Genomic DNA, 13,815 nt, shown 5'->3' on the forward strand with positions numbered 1-13,815 from the left:
ATAGAATTACTAACAAAGAATTGCTAACAAAGCACTTATATACTAACAAAGCACTTATATACTAACAAAGCACTCATATTCTAACAAAGCACTTATATACTAACAAAGGACTGGCTTATCTAAAGCCAGTTGAGTAGCACTTGAAATGTTTTGGCTCTATGAAACCTGATGTACTTATATGATTCTGTTTTCTTCAAGTTTGTATCTTCTTGGTCGAATGCACTTATTGTAAGTCGCTTTGGATAAAAGCGTCAGCTAAATGCAATGTAATGAAATCATATGTGTAGCTTCTTTTCATATCATAATAGTTTTTAAGATAATATAAGTATTTTTGCAGTATTATTTTGGGCAGTGTCCTGACCATTTTAGCCTATTAGTCCTTAAAGCAAAAACCTTCCAGCTTTGAAAACATTGTCATTGTCCACACATTCCAGCCAAAGAAATGTTATTTCATCTAAATAATATTTTGAGGCCTGAACATTTTTTCTGCACTCCAGGGCGGTTTTAGTGTCAGTGGAGGCCCGGGACCAGGACCATTATTGTTGATGATATTATTGTTATGTCATGCACAGTTAACTTTAGCTTTTTGCTGTCTTAAACATTTTATTAAAGATGGCGAGGCAGACAACATTGTGAGAAAAGATTTGCTCTGTGCCTGGTGCACGGAGCAGACGTTTTCCCATTCATTAAAGGTAAGCTTTAACCCAGATTAACGTGAAAACAATTGTGTTGGAATGTGGGGAAAGCCAGCAAAGAGTGGTTTTACCTGCAGGCCATCATCAGTGCAATACTGCAGTGTGGTAATATAGGAAATACACATGCGTTGAAATGATGGTCCGTCAAAAAGTTTTTCCCAATTGTTCCCCAGGGCATTCCAAAGAACCAAAAATATCAGTTTTTATAAATACACGTGCGTTTTTGAGGGTAAATCCATGCTTGGTGTTAAACACTTTTGAAACAGGTCAGATAATTCCCTTGCTGGTAAACACCTGTTAATCTGCTTTCTTTGAGTCCAATCGCCAAATCATAACTGTCATTAGTCAGAAAAAACCAGGTGAAAAAAACTGGACTCCCACTGGACAGGTGCATTCAACACTTCATCAATCATCATTTTACAGTCACTTAAGCCTGTTTTGTAGTTCAGCACTTACTTTCTGCCAATATTATATAGTATTAATGTTTTACAATAAATATGCAGTGCACCATCCTGTGACCCCTTGTGAGGGTCCCGACCCTCAGGTTGGAAACCATTGTTTGGAAATAGGTGCAAATGTGATTTATGTTTTTTAGTTAGTTTGTTGCATTTTATGGTACAGCCTAAATATATTTGAGTTTATTGTATTAGACATTAAGTTACAACGACACACACATTTTTCAACTGAACATGTCCGGACAGGCTGGGATTGACTCCCTCCGAGAGTGGCAAAGCCCCCGCAGCCCCCCCTGTGCATGATGGGAAGGATATCACTTTAAGTGATGAAAGCCATCTCAGGGCATTAACTTGTTTATCTCTGAGTCGGTGATGACAGAGAGAGGAAAAGTTTCAGGCTCGGTTGCTCATTGTGGGCCGGTGAGATAGAGGAAGAGACAAGGCAAAATAAAAGCCAGCCAGAGAAATTTGCATGGTGCTCAATTATACATTAGCGAACATCACTTGGCAATCTGTTCATATAAATTTAATTGGATTTTAATACTGCCTGTGATCTTGTTTCCTAATTAACAGCAGCGGCTGGCAATAAAGCAGAAGCATGCACCCAGCAACACCTTTGATCCGGGCCATATGGACTTGCCTGGAGCTCATTGGTAGGGAGAGAAAAATATCAGTCACCTAAATATGGGCCTATGACAAGCCAGCGGAAAGGGGACTTCAGTGTGTGTATGTGTGTTTGCATAATGTTGGTTCTCGTCGTTGTTGAGCCCTGTGTGTGTCAGCGCATGTGTGAGTGTGTGTTTTTCTCACCGCATGTATTTGCTGCTCCCTGCCAATGTGTGTATGTGCATACATGTTTGTATCCATCAGTGTTGGACCTTGGATGTGAATGTGTACATGCTCGTGTGTGTGTGTGTGTGTGTGTGTGTGTGTGTGCCTGCCGGGGGGGGTGGGATCAGCGCGACCCCCAGATGGCGGATATCACTCCTACAGTACCTTGCGCCTTCATTGATTAATTTCTTCCCTGATTGGTTGTGATTACTGATAAATAAAACATGATCTGAGGATCAGATGCAAATCAGCTCGGGGGTGAGGGTGGGGAGTGGGGGGGCTGTTGATTGCTTTTTCAAATCTGTTTATTTCTTGCCCCGCTGCCCCTGACTCTGGAGTGGAGGGCAGGAAGACGGTGGACCTTTTTTCTGCTAGAACTCAGGACAGCATCTCTGAACGTGTTTCCTTCTTAAAGTTGTAGCACATATTTATCCATTAAGGTAATCTAAAAATAATCATATTCAGTACTGAAATGAACAGAGTATGACGTTCCCTCTTAAACAACTTTTTTGAAGTCTGTTTTGTTGCATTTTGACTGTTGATGATGATCCCTGATGAAATGTATTAATTTAATGCCGTCAAATGTCTGTTTTGGACTTTGTTGAACTAAATAAACAATCTGAAGATGGCTCTTTGAACACTCTATAGGGCCCATGTTAAAGACAGCTGTCGGCCTGTGTTGGATAGTATTTGAAGTGAAACTAATATTTACTGCAGACAGAAATATGCGAACAGTCACAGCACCTGGATGTCAATTTCAATGTCAAGGTATGAGTGTTATTCTGTCTGATTGGGAGGTGCTTGTGATGTTTTTGAGCGTTGGACAGAGACATCCCTTTTCCAATTTCATCCTACTTAGCCTGCTAATAATCCAGGTTAACCCATCCTGACTCCAGCTCTCCCTTGCAATCACATATGTAAGATTTATATCAATCTTCTCAGCTCAAAAACAAAGTAACATTTTTACAAAGAAGCAGGATATTCAATTACCATACATTAAAGGCCTCAATGTGCCTGTCTTGACAACTGAGAGTCTGGGACCAATGGGCAGTCACCTGCCTTACCTGGGCCCAAACACAGCGTGGGAGATGTGAGCTGGGAAATGGTTTGTATACATCAGGGGTCGGCAACCCCTGGCACTAACCAGTGGCACACTAGGAATAAGTGGAATAAGTGTGAAAAATATTTAAATTTTATTTTCGGATCCTGAACGAGACCGCCGCCAGAGCGCGTCTCCCCGTTACCTGCAGAAGGAAGCCATGCACGCAACGCAGCCCCGCTCTCTTTAACTCCAGGCGACTTTCTGCCGCTTTCCTCCGTAATGCAGTGCTGATAGTTTCATCACAGAGGAAAGCACTTCACAAATTGCAGTACCCATAAGGAGCTGTAAAAATGCCGCAGTTTTTGCGTGGCGATCGATATCGGCCGATACTCACTCTCTGCCGATCGATCGGTGCTCTCTAAAAATGCCGATCGCGAGACGTAAAATACATGACACTTTTCTCTGTGTGCGGCAAAACAAGCTCGCCAAAATGGCTTCACCAGTCTGGCAGTATTTTAAGGTGTCCGAAAATGACAATAAAATAGCGGTGCAACGTGTGTGAAGCAGAAATCCTGCAGCTCCACCCGCTGTGACGGACCTGTGAGCGGAGCAACACACACAAGAGTTAGACCTAACACACTTAGCTATTTGATCTACCTCTGGAACAAGCTAAACTAGTTAAACATATGTTTATTCTTCACTGTCACTCATTACTGGATCAGTGAGCTGCATGAGATAGAGGGTGTTTCTCAATCGCGAGTACGCTTGCTTGGTAGCACATGTCTGCCGAGCATCTTGCTTCAGAAGCGAGTCAAGAATACTTCCTGACATTTGGAAAACAAAGAGTGGAACACGCTAGAAAGTGTGCAGGTGTGCGTCATATGAGAGGCCCCGTCTTACATTTTCCGCCACAGATTTTGGAAATTGGTCCGTGCGCAAAGCATTGTGGGGATTTTAAGACCGTGGAGTCTACTCATGTGCAGCCTCGATATTTCTCCAAACGGAGTACGCCGGGATCGGTAGATTTCCAAGTATGCTGGACATTGGAACAGTACTTCGGTGGCACTCGATGACGTAGTATGCTTGAAATAGTGGCTCTGAAGCAGCTTTACTCGCGATTGAGAAACACCCACTGACAGGCTGTCAGGAGAGAGAGAGAGGGGGAGAGAGGAAAAGAGAGCGCTTCAGCTCATTTCTCCCGTGTTATTATCCAAAGTTAATGTAAACTTGAATAATGTACTTCATTTGAATGTAATAATTATGTTGGTTGTTGTTTGTGGAAGCGCCAGTGAATGAGCCCCATTAGCTGAGTTTTAAACATCACTTTAAAAGGAAGATCCCCATAGGCCCCGCCCACTCGATCGGATCGGCGATCGGAGCATCCCTAATGTAAGTTGCGCTGACAGGTCCACACACTGCTTCCCCGCAGCGAGGCTCCCCCGCCCTCCTGTTGACAGTTCACGAGCGTCGAGCTCTTAACCCCCCTCCCCCCCGTTGATAATTCACGGTCGTCGGCATGCTGATAAAAACATTTTTTTTAATGGCACTTCATATCAAAAAGGTTGCCGACCCCTGGTATACATTGTAGAACAAATGTAAACATACACTGGACGAGGCTCCACTGTTGATGTTGTAACAGTGAACTGGTTAGATGCGTTGGTACTAGTTTAGCCTGGACCCTGGACCACCTCACGAAATATGCCACTATGGGAATTAGCATTTTGGGAAATTAAGGATGCAGTGCTTTTTAGGGCTTGTCTCATAGTAGCACTTTAAGTCAGAGTATCTTGGACTTTGATGCACTGATTTTGACTTTTTTGTACTCTTGACTTTGTGGGAGCACAATATTTATTCAGTAGCCCTTCAAAGAGAAAGCTGTTAATGACAGTATTGTATTGTGAGTGTTTACTCCATTTACTTTATATGCAATATTCACAAAAGACAGAGCGGTTGGCCTGCAGAGGCTCTAGTTTGCATTGTATCATGTACTACAGTTTGCATTGTATCATTTACCTGCCTCCCATCTACAAGGAGCACTTGATTTCCCTATGTAAAGTTTAGAGGTTTAACTTGACATTATTATACCAGTTTAAAGAGGCCTCCATATGCAAAGTCAATTAAGTGGGAGTGCTTGGATTCATGGAGGCAGAGAAAACAGTATTTGAGAGGAGAGGGGGTAGAGATTTCAAATACAAACAAGCCCTTTAACAAGTGCACCATTTCAACAAATTCATTTTAAAGACAATGCATAAATCTACATCTAAATCTGAAATCTCTCCCTCAAAATGTCATACGTCCAGCAGCTCATCCGCGGTTCCCATCCTGAGAAAATATTGTATTTTAAATGATAAATAGTATAATTTTACAGAAACCAGTGTCTCTACATGGATGTGAATACTAAATGCACAGGTGGAGATATTTAATCCAAGTCACAGCAGATCGGTGGATAACGCTCCGGTCATTCTCAATCGTAAGGATGAACAACACATTCTCACTCCCAACTCGTACTATAGTGACGTTATGTCAGGATCCTTTGGCGTCACTATCAAACGCAGTGGGGGGCCCTTTAGCGTTGATGTTCAACTATCAGGGAGTCCCATTGACTTGCATAGAGCTCCCTGAACGTTGGTAATAGACGAGTTGGGATCGCGGAGAAATGCTCTCTGCAGACCCATTCTCACAGCGTTTATCAACCTTTTTCTAACTCAATATCAAGCCACACTTATTGTTTTTACTTCTTTATTTTAATTGTATTATGTCGGACTTTTGTTGCCGTCAGTTAGGGGGAGAGTAGGGGCTCAGAATACTGAAATCTGTATTGTTTCATCGTTTTTTCCTTCTAATTTTGTATTCTTTTCTAAACCGCACACTGTTATTTACTCAACAATAAGACACAATTATCCTTGTGTTTATTTATTTGTATAATGTCAGACTTCTGGAGTCCGTCAGGACTGAGGGTCGGAACAGCTCATTCAAACACAGGAAGCTGTATTTTCAAAATAATATTATATTTGATCATATCTTTTTTATTAACTAGACCAGGGGTTCCCAATGTGGGGGTCGTGAGATGATTACAACATTTCATTCATTTTATCAATTTTGAAATGTATTATTAATAATAACGTGTGCATAGAAATCTTTCAGGGGCGGACTAGCCATCTGTATAATTTCCCAGCAGCGAGGCTCCCCCCGTTGACAATCCACTAGCGCAGTGTTTCTCAAACCTTTTCATACCAAGGACACTTAACCAATAAAAAAACACTCACGGACCACCTAACTCCACAAATATCCAAAAACAATAGGCCTGCTTACCACTCCAACAGTACATAACAGCCTAATAATGACAGCTTAACCTTCTCTATATCGCCTCGTTCACACAATAAATCAACAATACAAATACAACTACAGATTATATAAGCATTTAGTTCAAATGCGATTTAAAATGCTCTCAGGTTTTACACGTCTTATGAAATGTAGACTACATTTATTACGGAGTTTATGTCCGAGCCAACAGACTCACAGATCGTTGGCTACTGAGAGAAATGCAAAACACACCGCATGTAGTACGACACAAACCTCCGCTGTGGATTTTCAAAACAAAATACAGTAAAACTATGGTCGCAGGCCCAAGTTTAACTCTCTGAGGCCTGCATGGTCTGCCTACAAAACAAAAATAAAAAAACGTTTATGCAGCCCCAACAACAGCCTCTGATCATCAACAGACTTCATGCAATGCTTCATCGGATGCATATATTAGATAATAATCTCTATCTCACTCCTAACACATCTAAATCTACTTTCAGCATGGATAAATGTTCATAAAATACATCCATTGTTTGTTTTACATGCTTCTTGAAATCCTAAAAAACACATAGTTTTTCTAGAACAGATTACAAATCGGCTGAAAATGGTACAAACAAGTGGCAACATGTTTGACGAAGGTGTTGCGCTGGGCTATATCATGCAATCGAAAGTTAAGCTCGCTCCATTGCAGAGATATTCCCGCGAGAGTGCGGAAAACTTAAATTAATTCACTAGCACCTTTTTGTTGAATATTTTACATTTGATGAAAACATAAAAATATTAAGAGTACATACTTTCATAGGGGGAAAGTAGAAGGTCAATGATAGAAATATAGAATATAAAAAATCAAGAAGATACTGTAAGTGATCTCTACAATATAACAGTTTAGTGCAGGATGTCCAAAGATATTAATAGGAGGATGTGCAAAACAGACAAACTAATTAGGCTTTAATTAAACATTAAAGAATACTTTAGGTTAAGGTCTTCTTTTAAATAAGAAAAAAACTTTGGGGGTATCTACAGATAAATATTAAGCCTGACAAAGTACTTAACGTCTAATATATTACATAGTTTGTTTTGGGACTTGACAATCAACTTTCCTGCAATGTTAACTATGTTGAAGCACATATTTGAACTGATATTATACATATTAATTATACTCTTAATATACCGCAAACACCCGCCGTTGCGAGGCTCCGGCGGCTCCGGCGCTGTGAAAGTCCACCGCCGTTGTGAGTCTCCGGCTGTAACAGTCCACTACCGCCCGCGAGGACCCAGGTTCGATTCCGGCCTGATGTCCAAAACATTTATTTAAAAAAATAAAATAAAATAATAATAATAATCTCCCGTTCATCGCGTCCATTCACGACCCACCTATCACATCTCTGCGCCCCACACTTTGAGAAACGCTGGACTAAACTAACTATCTGAAGTCCTTTACATCACTGAGCTGACGTTATAAGATCCTCTCAGTCTGACAGGAGAGGACTCTCCTCCAACTTGTTGTAGAAACTGCTCCTTATGTACTTTAGCTTAGCTAGCTAACCAGATGCTAACAACAACAATCCCCGGCACACGTGCGCTCTCTCTCTCTCGCTCTCCCTCTCTCTCTCTTGCGATGTGCCACATACACACAGCCTCATGATAGGCCCCTGATCTCCGTAGGCCCCTGGGCTTCAGCCCAGGGCAGCCCGTGCATGAAGGCGGCCTTGACAGTAGCTGAGGCATGCAGGGTGGGGGGGTGGTGGCGTCAGCAACCTCAGCAGCTTGGCACACTGGTGACTGGAGGTGCAGCTGTGAAGGTAGAAGAACGGGGGGGAAAGCCTTGAGAGGGGGGTTTACTCACCTTCATGTGCTGCTTCCTGCCAGACAGGAAGTCTGTGATTCCACTGCAGATGCAGCCATCTTGAGTTGAAAATACTACTCCTGGAGGATGAATGGCCTTTGACTTAAGGTACGTTCACACCGGACGTGATGCGTTTTTTTGCAAGCAAAGACACAGATGTAAACTAATTTACGGCACAAATTCAATTTCTCTTTAAGCTTTTAAATAGTTTTTATTGTTTTAAGTGGTTGTAATTGTATTTTAAATAGTTTTAAACTACTTTGTACTTAAGTTATATTTTAGTCAGCTCAGCTTAGTTAGCTTAGTTAAGTTGTTATGTCCTCCTAACAAATGATTTATTGAACCTTAAACTTGAGTAGTTGGCTCCTTGATTGCCCAGAGTGTCTCTCAGCCTGATTTCAAAGAACCCTTTCCCTCTTCATCCATTCTACCCCTCCCCCCTCCTTACATAAGCACATTTGTCAAAGCAATGACTCAGGGTTTTTACTAATCATCATGAGTTATTTTGGCATCATTTTGAAACGTGTTTTACAATTAAATCACGTTAAAATATGTTAATGTTGTTGTTGTTGGTATCTACCATAGTATCTACATGGATAGAATGTCTTGTTTGAGTGACACGAGTAAACATAACTGGAAAATGGAGTCAAACTTGCAATGTGAAAAGTCTGGTGTGAACGCACCATTATGCTGCGTTCCATTTACATTGGAAGTCGGAGGTGGGAACTGGGAGTGATGTCACATCTGAGACGACTGCGTTTTAGTAGCAAGAGTAAGAAAAATATGGCCGCCCACAGGAAAGTTGTTCGCCTTGTTTTACAGCTTGAGCGGTCACATTGGGTAAAGTTATCGTAAAATAAATAAATATTTTTTTAAATCAAGTACCAATGCTTTCATTTGTATCAGGGGCCGTACAGGCCGCAATTCATACTGGTCTTCCCACACACATACATTCTCCCTTCACATACATATATTTTCACTCTCACCTACATAGATTTTCACTCTAATATTCATATATTTTTACTCACACATTCATACATTTTCACTCACATATACTCATATTTCAATGCACACATTCATACATTTTTCACACACATTCATACATTTTGTTCTCACATTCAGATATTTTAACGCACATATTTATACATTTTGCTCTCATGCACATTCATTCAATTTTTACATTTAATATTATAAATAATAAATGCATGTCTGAAGACAATATATGTATGCAAGAGAAGAATGTATGTATGTGTGAGAGAAAGTATAGTGGAAACGGAAGGAGTATAGTAGCCAGGTCATTATCGCGCTGTGATTGGCTCAGAACTTCAGAGTCAGTAGGTCGAGCGGGCTCATGTTCAGAACTTCGGATCCAGATCAACATGATAGAGGGAGATGAGTCGCGTGTACTGCAGCAAGCAATGGGGTTTTAAGGAATATTTAGTCATCCCCTGAAACTGTCACATCCCTGTCATCGTCCCTTGAGCAGCAGAGGACAGGCTCACAGCACGTTACTAATAACGTTACTCACAGCTAGGGTTGGGTACCGAAATCTGGTTCCGGTTCGGTACGGGTTCCAAAATTTCGATTCCATCGGTATCGTTTAGAAATGTTTCTGTTCTGCTTATCGATTCCTAAGGAAATGCATCTCGCCGCTTTCTGTACTGTTAGACGGGGGCGGGGCGGGACGTCTGGCAAGCACAGTGGCAGGGATGGGAAGCAAAACTCGGTTCTGAGTAAGAACAAATAACAATTGTATGGTACCGGGATTAATAAGAGTTCTGAGGACAGGAGGACCGCAGCTCTCTCTCTCTCTCTCTCTCTCTCTCTCTCTCTCTCTTCTCGCGCTGTCCTCACATCCCGGACTGTGAGACAGACTCGGAGGAGCACAGGGATGTCGGTATTGTTTATGAAGCAGGGTATAGAAAGTACATTATTGAAATAAAAATACTATTTATTTACTTTTACAAAAAGTGAGCAGCTGGGCAGCTGTAGCATATGTGTTGCAGGACATGTGTTGGACACAGACTATATGGTTGGACTCTGTCCCACAGGCAGGTTGCAGTGTAACATCAGAGGAGACTGGGCCAATTGTACATTCTCAAACTGCACCACTTAGAACTAACTAAACAATGCAGAGATAATTTGTATATAATTGTATTCAATAACCAACTAAATTAAACAGTATGAAGTGATTTGTAAATACGAATACAGATTTGACTTAATGTTTTCATAAATATATTTCTCTCCCAGTGAAATTGGCATGGGACTTATTTTTACCCTCTCAAAAGAACCGGAATCGAAAAGCAGAACCGGAATCGCCAAAATCCAAAAACCCAACCGTAGTAATGGATACCAAAACAGATGAGACAAAATACATGCGAGTGTCAAGTATATACATATGTGAAAGTGACAATGTATGTATGTGAGAATATGATATATGTTTATACATATGAGAATACAAATATATATATGTAAAAGTTAGAACTTATTTATGTGAGAGTGAAGAATACCTATATGTGTGGAGGTGTACATATATGTAAGTCAGAGTGAAAATACATGTATGTGTTGAAAAATAAATTGTATATATATGCGAGTACAAATATATGCATGTGAAAGGAGAATGTATGTGTGTAGGAGTGAAAATATATGTATGTGTGTAGGAGTGAAATTATATGTATGTTTGTGGGAGTGAAAATATATGTATGTGTGTAAGAGTGAAAATATATGTATGAGTGAAAATATATGTATGTAAAAGGAGAATGTATGTGTGTGAGAGGGCCAGAATGAATTACGGCCTACACGGCCCCTCATACATTTGTATGTTTTTAAGGAGAACATGTATTTGGTTGTGCGGTTGTGCCAGTGTTCAGCCTCAAGTTGTCTGGTAGTCATAGGACAGTGAGGGTTACTAACACTATTACACATTTATAAACAGTACAGTATATTCAAAATGAATACATATTGAAGAACACATAATAACATTGACTTTAACACATTTAGCTGTTTCCCAACTGCTTGTGAATTATTTGAATCAGTTTGTGATAAAAATGATGTTTTTGTTTATGTTGTTTATTATATGTGATATGGACCTTGAGTCTGAAATAAAGATTGATTATATATCTGTATTGTGTTTTATCTGTTGCAAACCAGTTGTGGATCCTCATAAAAGGTTTTACAGTCTTTTGACTGTTGTATCATTAAAACATTATTACTTTATTTGGTACTTTGAAGCAGATGGGCTGAGGTTAAAGACTACCATTTAGCTAGCAGTCTATGCTAAATTCATTGTAATTGCGTTTCAGTGTTGGCATAGCTATACAGCAAATGTAAAAAATGTAATGTTATATGTTCATTAATGAGTAGATATTTGGCAATAAATGCACCAGCGGGCAGTAACAGCACAGACTGAGCAACAACAGGATTGTAAGACCAGAGGAATGTGGACCCAGGACTTGATGCTGAGCTACAGTTATACTCTTTAAGTTCATATTGAGAAGTGGACAGATAAGACCTGGCTCTGGAGCTGGTTCCTCTGCTCAGAGAGCGCTGCGAGACAGACAGCTGCTGCAGATAATGGCTCAGGTTATACAGGGTCGGTGGGGCTTTGGTTGATGGGATTTAAGGGAAAGGGTTGGGTCCGGAGGTGTGTTTACATTTGTATGTGTGTTTGCTGGCTGGGGCTCGGCCTGGCTTTTGGGAGTGAGTATTGGCTTCTCCCTTTTGACAGGGCCTGTCCGTTGACTAGGGATCCTTTTCTCATTAAGCCCCCTCTCCCTAATCCTCCCTCCCGTTTGAAACCCAGTCCACACCTCTCCTCCATCCAGGAAATGAAAAGAAAATGCTGTTTGTCAGAAGATGCACTCGCTCTCTTTGCTTTTACTCTCTTGCTCTATCTCCCTTCTTTCTCCTCCACCCCTCTGTCTCCACCTTACCCTGTCCCTACCTCTACCCCTCTCTTCTCTTTATCAATAATTATACCACTCTTGACACTAAAGACTTAACATCAAATGAGCTTGGAAATCCATTTTCACACGTTTGGCTGCCCATTCCACAGCTTTTTTTTTTTATATTTCAGAGGAGGCGAGGGGAGAGCGGCTCACAGACTCAGAGTTGCCTTTGTTCGTCTGCCCTCTGGCCCTCGGTGCCCGGGTGGCTGGTACCATCGGGAGACAGCTAGAGGAGATCAAACGTGTGTGCCGGTACCTGGCCCCTGAAGATGCCCCCTGGCACTCGCAATTAAATCAGCCAGCTAGTAAAAAAAAATCCTGGTACCGTCAATCAAAATAATTTACCCGGGCTCGGTGGCTTTCTTAAAGGCGCACCGCTGCTTTTCTGACGGGGCCTGTCCACTTAATTTCAAAGCTCTTTATTCAAATCAGGGCCGAGGAGGAAGTGCCGGCAAGCACCGCAACCGGGATTCTTATCCTCTAGCCTGCAGTTGTCTTCAAAAATAATGTGAAGGAGTGGGGGGCGTTGGGAAGGAGATAGAGAAAAGAGGCACCCGGTGAGGCAGCGTGTCATTTGAATAAAACGCTGGACACTTTCAATCTCCCAGAACATAAGAGGAAAGGTTTTAATGCACGACTGCGAGGAAGCACACACAGTGCCCCTGGTTGCCTCGGTGGAAAGCAGTTAAAAGGACATCCATGGAAGTCAGATAGAGTTTACACTTAAAAGTTGTGATGACCAAAGCAGTGTGCTGAATTTGAAAACAACAACCCCTACTCTTCCTTGTGTGAGTGTTGTGTCATTTCCGGCTTTTTACATAGCTTATATTATATTGCCTTTCTGTCATGCCTAAAACAGTTCCAGAGAGTGAGCAGGTATGATAATTACTTCATGTTCATCATACATAAGCTTCTCCAACCTCTACCTTTGGTGGTGCTTCATAGTAACCTTAGATTTGCGAAACCTCTCGTGAGACACACTGACCGAAAACCTTTCAAGATTCAATTAAATTCAAGGTTCAAAGATGTATTGTCATATCATATACACAGCTATGGTGTATGCAAGGAATGAAACACTTAGGTCACAGGTTTATAAGAATAAAATAGTCAGAAAAAAAATAATTGTGCAAGCTCAGGTGTTTAATAATCTTATGGCCTGTGGGATGAAACTGTCCCTGAGTCTGGTGGTTTTAGTCCGGATGCTGCGGTACCGCCTGCCAGACAGCAGCAGACAGAACAGTTTGTGGCTGGGGTGATGGGGGTCTTTGATAATTCTGAGGGCTTTCTTCCTGAGCCGCTGGGAGTAAAGATCCTCCATGGAGAGCAGCTCCGTCCTGGTGATGTGCTGTGCAGTTTTCACCACCCACTGTAAAGCCTTACGGCTGAGGGCGGTGCAGCTGCCGTACCAGGCCGTGATGCAGCCAGTCAGGATGCTCTCTATGGTGCACCTGTAGAAGGTCAGGATGCTCTCTATGGGGCACCTGTAGAAGGTCAGGATCCTCTCTATGGTGCACCTGTAGAAGGTCAGGATCCTCTCTATGGTGCACCTGTAGAAGGTCAGGATCCTCTCTATGGTGCACCTGTAGAAGGTCAGAATCCTCTCTATGGTGCACCTGTAGAAGGTCAGGATCATCTCTATGGTGCACCTGTAGAAGGTCAGGATCCTCTCTATGGTGCACCTGTAGAAGGTCAGGAT

The sequence above is a fragment of the Trematomus bernacchii genome, unplaced genomic scaffold (genome assembly GCF_902827165.1).
Source record: "Trematomus bernacchii unplaced genomic scaffold, fTreBer1.1, whole genome shotgun sequence".
Taxonomy (NCBI): domain Eukaryota; kingdom Metazoa; phylum Chordata; class Actinopteri; order Perciformes; family Nototheniidae; genus Trematomus; species Trematomus bernacchii.